Genomic DNA, 14977 nt, shown 5'->3' with positions numbered 1-14977 from the left:
AAAAGCGAATCCTCCCAAGTAAAAATCTATAATAAAAAATGAAACAATTGGGCTATCCATGAGCCTTTTAACCTCATCAGCTCTTCTCTCCAAACCCACCCAACCTACTTCCACCCTCTTTGCCCCCACCAAACTGGAAAATAAACCCGAAGGCCGGAGGTAGGAGGGGCCACGGCTTGGCCTCGGCGCCACTTTATTCTGAAGCCTATAGGGGCCGGAATCCACGGGTCCCAGCGGGTCTCCGCTGTTGGCCGGGAGAAGCGGGGAGAGCTCTGTTTGTGGGCAAAAGCAGGGCGGGGAGGCGAATACAGCCGGAGTTCCTGAAGTCCCTGAATCATCAGACGAGGGTCTAGGAAAAGGGAACCCAAGGTTACAGAGCCTAGCAAAACGCGAGGAGCACCTCCTGCGCAAGCTCGTCCGCCCGCCACTCGGTACCGCCAAGCCGCATCGCAAGCCCGCCCGCTAAGCGGAACGCAGCGCTGCTCAGGGCCCGGCCCAGGCCGGCGCATGCGCCGCAGCCCTTTTCGCTCCCGGCCCCCCTTCCCTCTCATCCCGGCGGGTCTGGGGCGGCGGCGGCGGCGTGGTGACGTCAGGGCGTTGGGGCAGCTCTTGTGACAGACGGAGCTGGAGCGGCGGGGCGGCGGCGGAGTCCGGCGGCTGAGATAGCGAGTGAGCAAGCGAACGAGCAGCGATCCCGGGACCCAAGGAGCGAGAAAGAGAAGGAGGAGCGCTCGGGCGCGAGCGAGAGAAACCGCGAGCGCCAGGCTTGGGCTCGAGCCCCGGAACGGCTGAGGAGCCCGCCCGCTCCCCTCCCCCTCCCCGGGACCGGGCCCAGCGCGCCATCCTCCCCCTCCCTCCTTCCCTCCCTCCCTCCTTCCTCCCTTCCCTCTCCCTCTCCCCCTCCCCCGCCGTGGATGGGAGTGAAGGACGGAAGAGGCCCTGCGGAGGCGGCGGTGCAGCGCTCGGGTAAGGCGGTGAGGGTCTGCGCCCTCCCCTCTGTCTTCTCCTCCGCGCTCGGGCGGTTGCGGGCCGGGCCGGGCGGCCTGACGAGGTGGCTGCGCCGGTCCCCTCCCTCCCATTCTCCCCTCCCCCTGCCGCCGCCTCCTCCTTCTTCTTCTCTCCTCGCTCTCAAAATGGCGGCCGCGAAGGCCGTTGAGTGAGAGACACGGGAGGAGGGGGGACAGGCCGGGGAGGGCGCTGCCCTCGCTCCCCTCCTCCCCGGCCCGGGTTCGGGGGCTGCCGGAGCCGCCGCGTCTCCACCCGCGGCCCTCCCCGGGAAGAGATCGCCCTCCTCCCTCAGTGACTTAGCAAGAAAAGTATTCTTGGGTAGGAAGGGCGTGGAAAGCAGGTCGCTCTCTGATCTTGGGGAAAGGGGTTGGCTCTCTTCTCCCTGGCCACGGAAGGCGAGCTCCGCAGTCCCCACCTCACCCGTGGTTGGCGGCTCGGGGACAGTCCTCAGCTCCGCGCGGCCTCTGCACCCATAGGCCTTCAGGCGTTCCGTCCCCCACCTGTCCTTAGGATGGGGTTGACCTGAGGAGGATGGCCCAGCCCTTCCCTGGTCCCTCTGTGTGGTGGTCCAGACTCTACACCCGCTAAAGAGGAGCGGTCCGACCCACCGAACCATCCGCAGCATCCACCCACCAAATCAGGCAGGTTTTTCGTTTCTGCCACTGGCTCCTGAGACGGGAGTTGCCTTTTGACGTTGTAACACAGCCTCGAGGCCCTCAGCCATTCCCCTTCATCTAATCTCCCCACTCCTTTAGGAAACGCAGTGCCTTCTTTAGTCTCCCAGGTGAGAAAATAGAAAATGTCTTTGAGGTGGTGGGCAAATTTTAACACACACTCTCTCTCTAAACAGTAGAGAAGAGGAGTAGGTTTTCAATATTTTAGATAAGAGAGAGCAAGGTGCCTTGGCTTTATTTGTTTTTCTGCCTTTCTTCAGTGACTTAGCAAGAAACTCCCTGGGAGGAGGGCCGGATTTTTCTTTTGGGGTTGGGGTTTGAGTCCAAATTACATCAGTCCTTTGGTTAAGAATTTGTGCTTTTGAAGAGAAGAACCAGATTTGTGGTTTCATTCTCAATGGGCGATGTCATGCCAAGGTCCCCCCCCTTTCCTTAAGAGGCAATCGGGAGAGAATAAAGATTACTGTTATCCCGACCTCTACTTTAACACATGGTCCTCAAGATTCATAACGTTAAAGGCTAAACAAAAAATTTATGCCATTTTTGGTAATTCTATTTTTGTTGGGAGGTGGGTTGTTTTGTGTGAATTTCATTTTGAGTCTAGGGCGGAGGAGAGAGCTTGGGCCTTTCATACCAGTAATGTCATCCCTCCTCTTTTGCCACAGTAGTATTTGCTTTAAAAAAATTTTTTTTTGGTTGTTTTTGTTTTTTGTTTTTTGTTTTTTTCTGCAGCAGGGCTTGATTGCTGCAGGGTTCAGTCTCCAGGAAAATTTCTTGCCTGGGTATGTCAGCAGTGATAAAATGTTGAATTTATAAAAGGTTTTACTTAAAAAATTCTGATTTGCTTCTAAGACATCAGCTAGCTTTTAATCTCTCATGGGTATCTTTCAAGACACAGTTTTGCAAAATAATTGACCATTGCAAATTGCAGTTTTTATTAAAGCATAAGTGTAATCTGTATTTAGGGTGATTTATTCTTTCATGTTCTATTATAAATGATCATTGTTTGGATTGTTCAGAAGGGGAGGAGCTCTTAAAACAAATTTGAAGCTTTTTTTTTTTTTAATAAATCAGAGAAAGGAACCCAGTTTTTCATGAGATTCCTGTATATATTGATTTTGATAGAGATAACCCTATTTTGGTACCCACCCCATCCCCTTTTAAAAATGGGCTAATATTTGTGGATGCTGTGAACAGCCATTGAGCTGAGGAGACTGGGTGGAGTAAGAGAGCAGAAGCTGTGAAATGTAGATTGCCCTTGCATAGCATTTTTCTTTTGCTTATGTTTTGTAAGGTTATTTGATACCATTTGATGCTACAACAAAGGCATTTCTCTGTAGTAAATTTTAAAATCTGATGTTTTTAGTTTCCACCATTTTTGCAAGGTGGGTGGGTATTGAATGATGGGGTAAAAAGCAATGTCCCTGCTCTAAAGCAGACATTTATTGTCTCTGTATTTGTGTACACACACACACAACCCGTGTGTTAATGTTTTTTTTATTGTTTTAGTCAAGTAAGTGTAAGCTAATGAATGCCAGAAATATTTGGCAAGAAATAGTAATAGGAAATATGGCAAAAATCTGAATAAGAGTATTATAGATTTTTTTTTACTTTAGTTTGCATTGGAACAGTAAATCTGATTTTGTAATGATATCAAAAATAAGTAAAAAGGGGTAAGGTAATTTGCGTTAAAGGCTATTTATAAAGGCTTTCTTCTTGTGTTGTCCCTTGTAAGGGACCTTTTGTAAGGTACTACCATAAGAGAGGGTAGGTCACTTTAATGCCTTGCATCAAGCATTCGTGTGAATAGACATCTTCAAAAGAATGTCAGATTTGTGTGCTAAGTGTGATTTTGATGAGACTTAAGACTCTTTGTCAATATATGATATATTTTCACACTTTTGTTATTTTTAATGTCATTAGAAGTTAGAAGGGTTCGTATGGTGAGAAATGAGTAAAGTAGGGAATGGTAATTCAGTATGTTATGTGACATATTCCCATCCTAGTATTTTAAGGTATAAAAGTGCACTAAGAGTGGTGTTTTTTCAGTAGACTGTTCATTGATCAGGAGCTTAAAATAATTTGACTAAGAGAGCTTTAGTTCCAAATATGTATCTGTGGATGTTTCTGGTACATATGACAGGATCTTTTGCGTGATTTGGAGATCAGTTTTTTAAATTCTTCATAATCCTGTTTTATAAAACTTCTAATGAGATTGGGATAGATTTCATTTTTTTAGTAAAATTATTTGGTATCTATTTTTCCAGTAAAAATAACTTTAGTATATTAGAAATTTGGAGATGTTTCTGAAAGGGAAAAATCAGTATCATAACTTTTCTTTTTTTAGCTAGGACATCTGTGTTTCATTGTCTCTGTTATTTCAATATAAATGCTTCCCTTCTATGTACTAAATAATATGTATGTCAATATGTATTACACATACATATGTGCGTATATACACCTTGTGGCTCATATTTTAGGTACTCGAGAAAAAGTAGGATCTTACTTTTTGTTTACATATGGTTCATCTTATTTGCAACTTGTCATTTTAATAAACAAGCCATAGAAACTATGGAAGTTGACAACATTAGTATGGAGGTGTCTTTAAAAAACAAACTCAAAGGAAAATCTTAGGGCAATCAGAATGACTTTTCCAATTCTTTCCATTGAGTTCTACAGTACTACGGTACTGAGTCACGTACTCTTTTGCCAAAGGGACTTAAGGCTCAGTTGGTTTTAAACTGAGCTGGCCATGTCTGCTGTGGTCCTAAAAGAGATTTTTTTTTTATTCGCTTCTCAGTCTCTGTTTTGAAAATACTTCATTATGACAGGTAATCTGTTTTCATGTATGTTGGAAAGAGAGAAATAGTTAAATGTGAAGTGGAAATTCTTTGTCACTGTTCTTAAGTCTTCTACAATAGGGCTGTAATTGTTTTGTTTTTACTTAAAATGTTGCTCTATTTAAAATAAAACTAGGGGCGCCTGGGTGGCTCAGTTGATAAGTGTCTGCCTTCGGCTCAGGTCATGATCTCAGGGTCCTGGGATCGAGCCCCACATTGGCCTCCCTGCTTAGCGGGAAGTCTGCTTCTCTGTCTCCCACTCCCCCTGCTTGTGTTCCCTCTCTCGCTGTCTCTTTCTCTGTCAGATAAATAAAAGTCTTTATAAAAAAATAAAGTTAAATAAATAGAACTAATGGTATGCAGTGAGTTCAGAAAAGATAAAGGAAAAAAAAAGATGAAAACCTGTTCTTCTGAAGCTGCTTAGCTGTAGAGTGGATCCTAGTTGCTAAAGTCCAAGTGTTTTGAGAAATCTGTACTTCATGAAGAAAGATGCTATAATATGAGCTTGATAATGAGCTACAATTAAGGTTTTTGGATTGTCTTAGCTTTGTTGCTAGTTTGGCATGACATTTTCAGGTAGTTATTTAAATAGAATCTTGGTTTATGTGTCTAAACTGCTATGTGTATAATTTTTATCTACCTTGGCAGTTAGATTTAATTGATATTTGTGAAATGCTTTATACGGATGCAGGCATCATAACTGCTTATTATTTTGATTTATTGTTTTCCTTTAAAAGATGGTGGCTTTTGGTTGAAATGTCCCTCGGTAGGATCGATCTGTGCATTAAGGATACTTCTGGAAAGGTGTCCTCTAAAGTTATTGTCATTTAACATTGTCATAAACATTTCCCTGGAACTTTGTAAATATATTGACTGTGGTACTCATTTTCATTTGTTCTGCTACTTTTTGAGGCAGATTGGTATTTTTATGGGTGAGAAAACAAAAATTTAGAGAATGTCTTTCCCTAAGGTCACATGTTGGGGTAGCAGCTAGATTGAAGTAAAATACAGGCATTGAACGACTTGGATATTGCCTTGCCTGATTCCTTATTCTTTTGACGAAATGGACCCTTTTTATAACTATTCTTGTGTTTGTTAAATTCTTTCTCTTCTAAAATGGTGAAAATCCATTAGCATTTATTGCCTCCATCGTTTAAATTGGCATTTATTAACATACAGTCTTGTATTGTTAACTATTTTGCTCGCATAAGGCCTTAGGCATTTGAGCAGGGACTCCCAGAGAGTGTCTAATACTGCTTTACAGTAGTATTAATAAGTAAATAAATAATTGTTGCATACATGCTGGTAGTATTAATAAGCAGTTGTTAATAAATTAATATTGAATATTAATACTTAAGTAAATATACATAAGTAGTATTAATAAGTAAATAAATACTTGTTGTAATAGATTGAATGCAGGGTCTGTGAAAGGAAATGTGCTATGCTATAGTTCTTTGTAATAGCTAACTTCCGGTGATCTTTCAGGAATTGAGGTGAAGGAGGGAGAAGTGTTCATACTTCTTTGAAGGGATTTTATGTTGTTCCAGGGAACGGGGTTACACTCCTGTCATACTTGTATCAGGGCCACAGAATTCTCATCCATAAGAAGTGAATTAACCACCTGGATGCATTACGTTTGCATCTTGTAATTATTTGTTGCATTTTAATTTTCTGTTCTTTGAGCTCTTATGTGTTCACAAGAATTATTGACAGTTAACTAGGGCTGTTAACAAATTTCTGAGAGACTGTCTTTTGATAACAGTGAAATTAAGAATCTGGGAAATTTTCAAGGACTTTTTAAAGGCATACAGAATTTTGTGTTTATTAAGATTTTACATATTGATTAATCCACTTTAATAAGTCTGTGGCAAAGATAGAAAGATACGTTTTTGTGATATTAGTGCTCTGTATGCTTAAGGCATATTTTATTTATTCATCTTTCCATATTTGTTTTTATCTTACCAAAATATGCCGACAGCAGGATGCCTGGCTGGCTCAGAAGAGTGTGTGACTCTTGATCTCGGGGTCATGAGTTTGAGCTTCACATTGGGTGTAGAGGGTGCTTAAATGAATAAATAACATAAAAACTTTAAGAAAAAATATGCTGACTGCAAAAGAAGGGAAGGTGAAGATGAGTCAGTTTTATTGATTATTTGGTTTTTTGTTGCTAATTTTTATTTTTTAAGGGGGGGAGTTATACATTCAGCATTATCATAGAGAACAAATTAAGTTATTGACTAAAACCATATATGAATATTTTAGTAGTCCTGATTTCACGATTTGCCAGCTATGTTCTTTGAGCAGAAGCTTCAGTTTCCCTATCTATGATGTTGACAGTATCTAACTCAGAGAATAATGGCTACTATTGAATGATGAATGGCCTGTAAATCTTTCAGTAAATGATTTTTTATTAACATACAGTTTAATCAAATAAGTAGTCATTCATATATTAATATAGTAGTTTTTTCAAGATTTTATTTATGAGAGAGAGAGAGAGAGAGAGAGAGCATGAAATGGGGGGAGGGGCAGAGGGACAAGTGGACTCCCAGCTGAGCAGGGAGCCTGATGGTGGGGTTGATCCCAGGACCGTGAGATCATGACCTGAGCCAAAGTCAGATACTTAACTGACTGAGGCGTCCCCCCACCCTGGGACCCTTTAAGTGTATTTCTTAAGAATTAGTATTAGGGATTTTTTGTCTCTTTGGTATCCATTATGTGTGTCTGAAACCAGTGATATCTTCAAAGTTTCTTTTCTGTTTTTTAAAATATCTTTATTTATTTATTTATTTATTTAGAGAGGCGTGTGCAGAGGGGTGGGGCGGGAGAGAGAATGAGAGAGAGAGAGAGAGAATCTGAACCTGACCCCACACTGAGTTTGGAGCCCAGTGCAGGCTCGATCTCACCACCCCAAGATCATGACCTGAGACGAAATCAAGAGTGCCACGCTCAACCGACTGAGCCACCCAGGTGCCCCTCAAAGTTTCTTAATAGGCAAAGAGTGCTATGTAAATCAGTGCCAAATGGAATAATTCATTTTTTTACTGTTTTTTTTTTTAAAGATTTTATTTATTTATTTGACAGAGATAGAGACAGCCAGCGAGAGAGGGAACACAAGCGGGGAGTGGGAGAGGAAGAAGCAGGCTCATAGCGGAGGAGCCTGATGTGGGGCCTCGATCCCAGAACGCCAGGATCACGCCCTGAGCCGAAGGCAGACGCTTAACCGCTGTGCCACCCAGGCGCCCCCATTTTTTTTTACTGTTAAAGTATGTTGCAAATAAGCATTTTATTTAAACTGTTAAGTATGGTTTACATCTTTATTTTAACAAGCAGAACGTTTTTGTACTTTTAAATAGTATTAATTTAAATAATTCCACATTTTTCTGTATTTTTTTTAAATAAAGTTTTTATTTTGGAATAATTTTAGATTTACAAACAAGTTGTAAGATAGTGCAGAGATTTTTTCCCCCCATTGTTAACATCTTATATTTTTGAGGTACACTTGTCAGTCTTGGTATTTACTGTTAGCTAAACTCCAGACTTTATGTGGATTTGATTAGTTTTTCCATTAATGTCCTCTTTCTGTTCTAGATCCAGCCCAGAGTACCATACTACATTTGGTTATGCCTCTCTAGTCTCTTCTGGTTTGTGACAGTTTCTCAGTGGTTCCTTGTTTTTCATTACCTTGACAGTCTTGAGTAGTACTCGTCAGGTATCCAGTAAAATGTCTCCCAAACTGGATTTGTGTGGTGTTTTTTCAATAGATTGGGGTTAAGTGTTCTTGGAGGAGATACCACAGAGATGAAGTGCACTTCTCAACATATGTCTAGGGCTATATGATAAACAGAAAACATCACTGGTGGTGTTAACCTTCATCATTTAGTTAATGTAGTATGTGCCACTTTTCTCTACCCTAAAGTTATTGTTTTTTCATTCTCCTACTTTATCCTTTGGAAGTTAGTCAAGTTGAATGGGGGGGGCAGTGTTTACATATGTTAAGTGGAGTTCTTTAAAACAGATTTATCTCCTCTCCCCCGTTTATTAAAACAATTTACATTTTTGACTGTCAGAAAAAATAGTTTAGAATCTTAAATATTAATTCAAATAACCCTAAATTTTGCTGGTTTTCTAAAAAGTATTGTAACTATAGTTTGGAAACTAAAGGTCAAAGAAAGCTTTTGAAGAAACATGGTTAAGTGAATTATATATCCCTCTAGAAATTATTCTGAGAGTGAAGTTCAGTGTTGGGATTTTAGAGAAGATCTTCCCCTTTCCCTGTTTTGGGGCTTGTTTTTAGAGGGAGACTGCTGTGATCTGAAAAGTGAAACAAATAGGGTATCTTAGTCATTGATTCTTTCCTAGTACATGAATACACCAAATAACAAGTTTTAAATAGTAAAGCAGAAAACAAAACAGCTTGACTGCTTAGACTCTTCTATTTTCAAGACAGAACTGGTAGATCCCTGTCCTGAAAGATACTTAATTTTACATTAAGGAGAATTTATAATTTGAGAGTAAGATCATTTTTGAGAATTTTAGTTACGAAAGTTCTTTTTATACCTTGCCCTTCCATTATAACACTTACATAGAGATTTGCATTGGGTTTCTACTTTTTAAAAAATATCCTGGGGTGCCTGCATGGCTCAAGCTCTTGATCTCAGCTTAGGTCTTGATCTCAGGGCTGTGAATTCAAGGCACGAGTTGGGCTCCACTCCAAAAAATAAAAATTAAAAATAAATAAAAATTTAAAAATACCCAACACCATTACATATCTTTCTCTTCTAAATTTTCATCTTTTTTTTTTTTTTTTTTTTCAGGGTGCCTGGGTCGCTCAGTCACTTAAGCATCTGACTCTTGATTTTGGCTTGGGTCATCATCTCAGGATCATGGGATCGAGCCCTGCCTTGGGCTCCACGCTCAGTGAGGGTCTGTTTGGGATTCTTTCTCTCCCTCTGCCCTTGCACTCTCACTCTTTCTCTCTAAAAACAAATCTTTAAAAACATTTTTTTCATCAAATTTTCTGTCCAGCAAACATTTAGCTGAATTATATCCCAAGTACTGAGGATACAAACATGATTGTCAGTCCCTGGCCTTGAAGGTCTTAAAAGTATTTAAACACATAACTTAATATGCAAAGGTAGCATAACACCGCTATAATCAAAGTATGTATTTGGTGTGATGAGGGCCCAGACTGTTCAAGGAAGTCTTCACAAAGGTGTTAAACATTTTTGAGGAAATCCTGTCACGTTGTTTGGGGTTCCAGGCAGAGGAAATGATTTGTGTCCAGTCTCATGAGTACATCATGGTTGGTGGGGAAATTTCCAAGTAGTTCAGTATGGCTGGGGTCATGAGTTAGTATAGAGGAGTTGATCTGGCCTGATTACCTTGATCTAGCTTGTAAAGCAGAATGTTAATGGACCATTCTCCTCAGATGTAGGTTTTTATCTGTTAAAAATGTAAATTTCCAGGCTCCACCATAGACTTAAAAAGAGTTGAAGGAGGACCAAGGTTGGGGAAGGTTTTTTGTTATTGTTGTTTGTATGTGTTTTAACTGGATAACCATTAGGTGTACTGGAGGCTTGAGTCCTAAAACATTTGGTGTTTTTGTGTTTCATATGTCTGCCAGTGGTAATTAATAATAGAAAATTTTTGTTTTTTATTACCCACTAACGTTATGAGTCATTAAAGAATTGATTCTGTCATCAGAATGTATTCAGTGCAGTCTGTTGTAGGAACCATGCTGAGGTACTAGAAGGTGCTCCAGACTGGGGACAGCAGAAGTAGAATCATAAGGGTCAGTGTGGGGAGAGGGAAGACCTGACCTACACATTACACGATGCTCAGTGTTACCGGAGTGTGAGCAAAGTGGGACTTGATGAGAAATGAGACTTGAAATGGGCAGGGACCAGATATTCATCAAAGGCCTTATAAACTATTTTAAAGTACGTGGACTTTAGGAAGTAGGGAGGCAGCGTAGTTGAGTGATTAAGAGCCCCAACTATGGAGCCCAGGTGCTGAGTTCAGCTTTCAGCTCTGCTGCTTACCTGACTGTGTTATCTTATATTTTACACATGTGTGTGCACACACACGTGCACACTACATAAAGGCTAGTTACTTAAATTCTCATCAGCAGTTGTGAGGAGTAAATGAATACTTGTAAAACAGTTACAGCAGTGACTAGCATATAGTAAGTGTTATATAAATATTAAGTAAATAAAAAATAGGGGGCCAATGAAGGTTTTGTTTTTAAGTAGAGAAGTGATATGGTCAGATTGTATCATAAATAGATGGCCCTGGGAGCTGTGTAGAGGATAGATGTTAACAGGCCAAGACTGGATTTTGGCAGACCTGTTGAAATTAGAGTGAGAGATGATGGTACTAAGGATAGGCAAAAGGAGAATAATCCAACAAATGTTCAGGAGATAAACAGCAGATAAAGGTAATTGGTTATAGAGGAATAAAGTAAAGAGTCAAGGTTGACTCCCACATAAAGTATTATTTCTAACAGTTCTAAAGCAATACTTTTTAAAGTACTTTGGATCTTAGATATTCTCTGTGGTAGTGGTATTTCAAGCTTTTAGGGGTATGTTGTGATGCTTCATAAAAATGAGAGCTAATGGCCTAAGATGGCTTTTAATTTCTCTAATAGGCCATTGTTTTTTTCTAGGTAGAGATAAATTTTTCTTTAAGGATATACTGTTACACAGAAAATTTATTTAGGTCAATTCCAAAGAGCCAGAAAGCTTGAATGATAATTTTGTTACGTGTTTTTTGTTATATTTTTATGTTGAGATTTGTGATTATAAAGATAATAGCTAGCACCATGGTGTAATATTTTAAAAATTTGAAGTGACAGTTCAGTCATTAAAAACATTAAAATTTTTTAATTCTGTTATATCTAATTTTTTTATTGTTTATGAAAATATGGTAATAAACTTTAACAGCCAGAATATTTAATTGCTTATTCATTTCTTCGGTAAATCTTAGTTTCCTGCTCCCCTCCCTATTTCTAGATTTGTTAGATTGGGGGGGGCAATTTTTTTATTATTATTATTCTTAATTCCAGTATAGTTAACATACAGTGTTTTATTAGTTTGAAGTGTACAGATTTGTCAGATTTTAAGAATGGCTTTTTTTTTTTTTAGCATTCAAATAGTTTTATAAAAAGGAGGGAAAACTTGACTGAAAATAGAACTTTTAGATTTGAATTTTCTCTAGATTCTTAACGATATAATTAAATGGATAGGAAATTCAGTATCCTTAGTTTTTTCCCTCCTCCTTATGTAGTGTTTAAAATCTGGGTCCTGGATTATAGTGGTGTACGTTGTGTATGTTAGCCTGTTGCATACATTGTGTATGTTAGCCTGTTGCAGGGCCATCAAATCTCCCCCACTAAAGACCATTGAAAAAGATGTTATTTAAACTGACTTTTGAATGAATAATTGGAGTGGACATGGGGGAAGGTTATTTTAGGTAGAGGGAACAGCAACATACACAGATACAAAAGCATGAAAAACTATTATGTGTATGCTGGAAAGGAGTTTGGCAGAGGGGATTTGAAGGGTATGTATGGGTATGAGGCTGCAAAGGTACGGATGAGTCAGACTGATAGACTTTGTAAAAATTGTGTGTGTGTGTGTGTGTGTATAGTAGGCAATTTGGAAGTCAACAAACAGTTCCAAGCAAAGATGAGCATTATGATCAGATGTGTATTTTAGATAGTTTATGTAGGTGGCAGTGAGGGATATAGATTGGAGTTTGAAGGTCATTTAGGAGACTTTTTCAGGAAAGAACGATTAGTGCTTGAAATAAGATCATGACAAGGTTACTGATGAGAGAAAGTTTTAGGAGATAGAATTGTGAATGAATAGTGTGATGGGGAGAGACATTATTAGAAGACATCTCAGATTTGTAGCTTGGGTGTCTGGGTAAAAGTGAGAAACTGGGTGTTGTTAGCCATAGGAGAGAATAAGAGGAGGAATTATGTGGGAATATTACATTAAGCAGCCAGATTAATTTCCCTGAACTAGAGTGCTGAAGTCAGTTTGCCAAAATCAGTTTTTTACTGTCTTTAGTGAGCAATACGTGAAAATGCAAAGGGCACGTTGCTGGAAACATACTATTTAATAGATACCAGCTTAATCCAGATTAGGCAGTCAAAGACTTTTCTTGTGTCCTGGCTCATGTTTTCATCCTTTTTCTTACTGCCTTCCGTGTATCCTGTAATTCAGCCTTATGAAGATACTTCTATTCCTTATGTTTTTACTGTACCACTCCCTCCTTTTCCTCTGTGTATATACCCTGACCTGTCAGTCTTTCGAATCTGCATACCAGATTTTCCTTTTCCAGGCAACTTCCCCTGGTTTTTTTCACCTGAAAGAAATTTCTTTTTCTCTCAGTTCTTATGGTATCTGTTACTTTTTCTCTTGTTCTTACATCAGATTTTATGTGATGTATCAAATGAGTTAATCCATTTGAAGAGCCTAGAACTGTACCCGGTACTCACTAAACACTCAGTGAATGTTGGTCATTGTTATGGTGATGATGAAGATGATTAAGATGAGTTGATAATGGTAATAGGGCAGTCCACCTTTACTTTCTGCCATCTTGTGATGGCAAAACTGAATTGTTTTTGTCCTTGGACACTAGGATAGCAGAGTCTCTTACTTTGCGTAGGTATGTAAAGATGCAAAAGGTACTGTGCCATATTGCCATTTTTCAAAGTGAAATTACTATCTCTTGTCTTCATTATTCCTAAGCTGTGTTGAGGGAATTAAAATGGCAGACAGGCCCTTAACACTGATTATCTCATTAAGTTTCAGAATGACTGTTTGAGGTGAGTAGTAGAGCTCCTTTTATAAATGGGCAAATAGGCATAGGAAATTTGAGAATTTGCCCAAGGTCACACAGTTTGTAAGTTTGTCTGGTTGATATTTGTACCTCCACTATTTGACTCCAAAATTGTACACAGTAGGACCTCAAAACTGTAGGATTTATTCCTTCAGTGCTTTCATATCACTTACATAATCAGCTTGCTGTCAGAGGCCCTTTGGTGGGACCTATACTCAGAAGAATGCTTTTTGTTTTTTATTTTACATATTTCTAGTTTAATTTGTTATTTATTTTAATTACAGAATATATCAAACATGCAGGAAAAGTACTTGCAGTAATGCAAAAAAATTCACATAAACTACTACCAGAATTGACAGATGTTAACATTTTGTCATATTTGCTTTAGTTTAAGAAATAAAGCATTAATTATAGTTGCTGTCCCTCTTATACCTCTTTCTAATCCCTTTCCCCTCCCTCACTCTTTCCAGTGGTAAGGTTCCTCTTGAAGTTTGTATATATCCTCTTGTTCTGCTTTTATACTATAACAGTAAAGTATATATGTATATATCCATAAACTGTGTATAATAATGCTTAAAGTGGGGATGCCTGGGTGGTTCAGTTGGTTAAGCTTCTGCCTTTAGCTCCTGGAATCCAACCCCTCAGCAGGGAACCTGCTTCTCCCTCTCCCTCTGTCCCTACCCCTCCTCCATGCTCTCTCTCAAATAAAGTCTTTAAACAAAACAAAACAAAACAAAAAATAATGCTTAAAGGACACCTCGGTGGTCCAGTCATTTAAGCGTCTTGACTTTGGCTGAGGTTGTGATCTTGGGGTCCTGGGAGCAGGCCCCTGCGTTAGGCTCCCAGCTCAGCGGGGAGTCTACTTGTCCCTCCCACCCCCAATAGATGAATGGAATCTTTAGAAAAAAACTAATGCTTTGGGCGCCTGGGTGGCACAGCAGTTAAGCGTCTGCCTTCGGCTCAGGGCGTGATCCTGGCGTTATGGGATCGAGCCCCACATCAGGCTCCTCCGCTATGAGCCTGCTTCTTCCTCTCCCCCTCCCCCTGCTTGTGTTCCCTCTCTCACTGGCTGTCTCTATCTCTGTCGAATAAATAAATAAAATCTTTAAAAAAAAACAACTAATGCTTAAAATTTTTATGAATGTTATACTGTATATTATTCTACAAATTGGTTTTTTAACTTAAAATGTTTTCTGGATGTATTACTAATATATGTAGATCTAGTTTATTTTGTTGTATAGTTTATCATATATGATTATAGTGTAGTTTCTTTATATCTGTACTACAAAAATAGACATTTAGGTTGTTTCTAAATTTTCATTATAGACAGTACTTCAGGAAGTTTGAAGCTGTCTGTAGATAAAATTATTTTTCATTTGTGTTTGCATTGCAGAATTTATCCTAAGGCTAATTAAATATTTTTTATTTAGTAATTTTTATGCTTTTAATTGAATAAATAGAACAGATCATATTGTTAGCGCTGATACATTTTTTTAGACAATAAATTCTTAAATCCTGTTTTTCTTTCTTCAGTCTCTTCAGCTGTTCAGAAACCCATATTAATCCAGTACTGAGCTAGGCTTTACACACTGGTAGGCAGCCTTTAGG

At 39.4% G+C, this 14977-nt stretch overlaps 1 protein-coding gene across 2 annotated transcripts in view; it reads left to right on the top strand.

Annotated features, from left to right (window-relative positions):
• The first annotated feature begins 291 nt into the window (after positions 1 to 291).
• PAFAH1B1 (platelet activating factor acetylhydrolase 1b regulatory subunit 1) overlaps positions 292 to 14977 on the top strand; it is an 81026-nt gene continuing 66340 nt past the window's right edge. Inside the window, exon 1 of one of the 2 annotated variants that reach the window (XM_034641659.1) lies at positions 292 to 966. The gene's annotated coding sequence lies outside the window, so the exon portion shown is untranslated. The remainder of the gene's footprint in view (positions 967 to 14977) is intronic. The other variant, XM_034641658.1, reaches the window with a different exon arrangement.

This window comes from Ailuropoda melanoleuca, chromosome 13 (assembly GCF_002007445.2).
Source record: "Ailuropoda melanoleuca isolate Jingjing chromosome 13, ASM200744v2, whole genome shotgun sequence".
In the NCBI taxonomy this organism is placed as follows: domain Eukaryota; kingdom Metazoa; phylum Chordata; class Mammalia; order Carnivora; family Ursidae; genus Ailuropoda; species Ailuropoda melanoleuca.
Note: the sequence above shows the minus strand (reverse complement) of the source record. Positions and strands in the feature narration are given on the sequence as shown.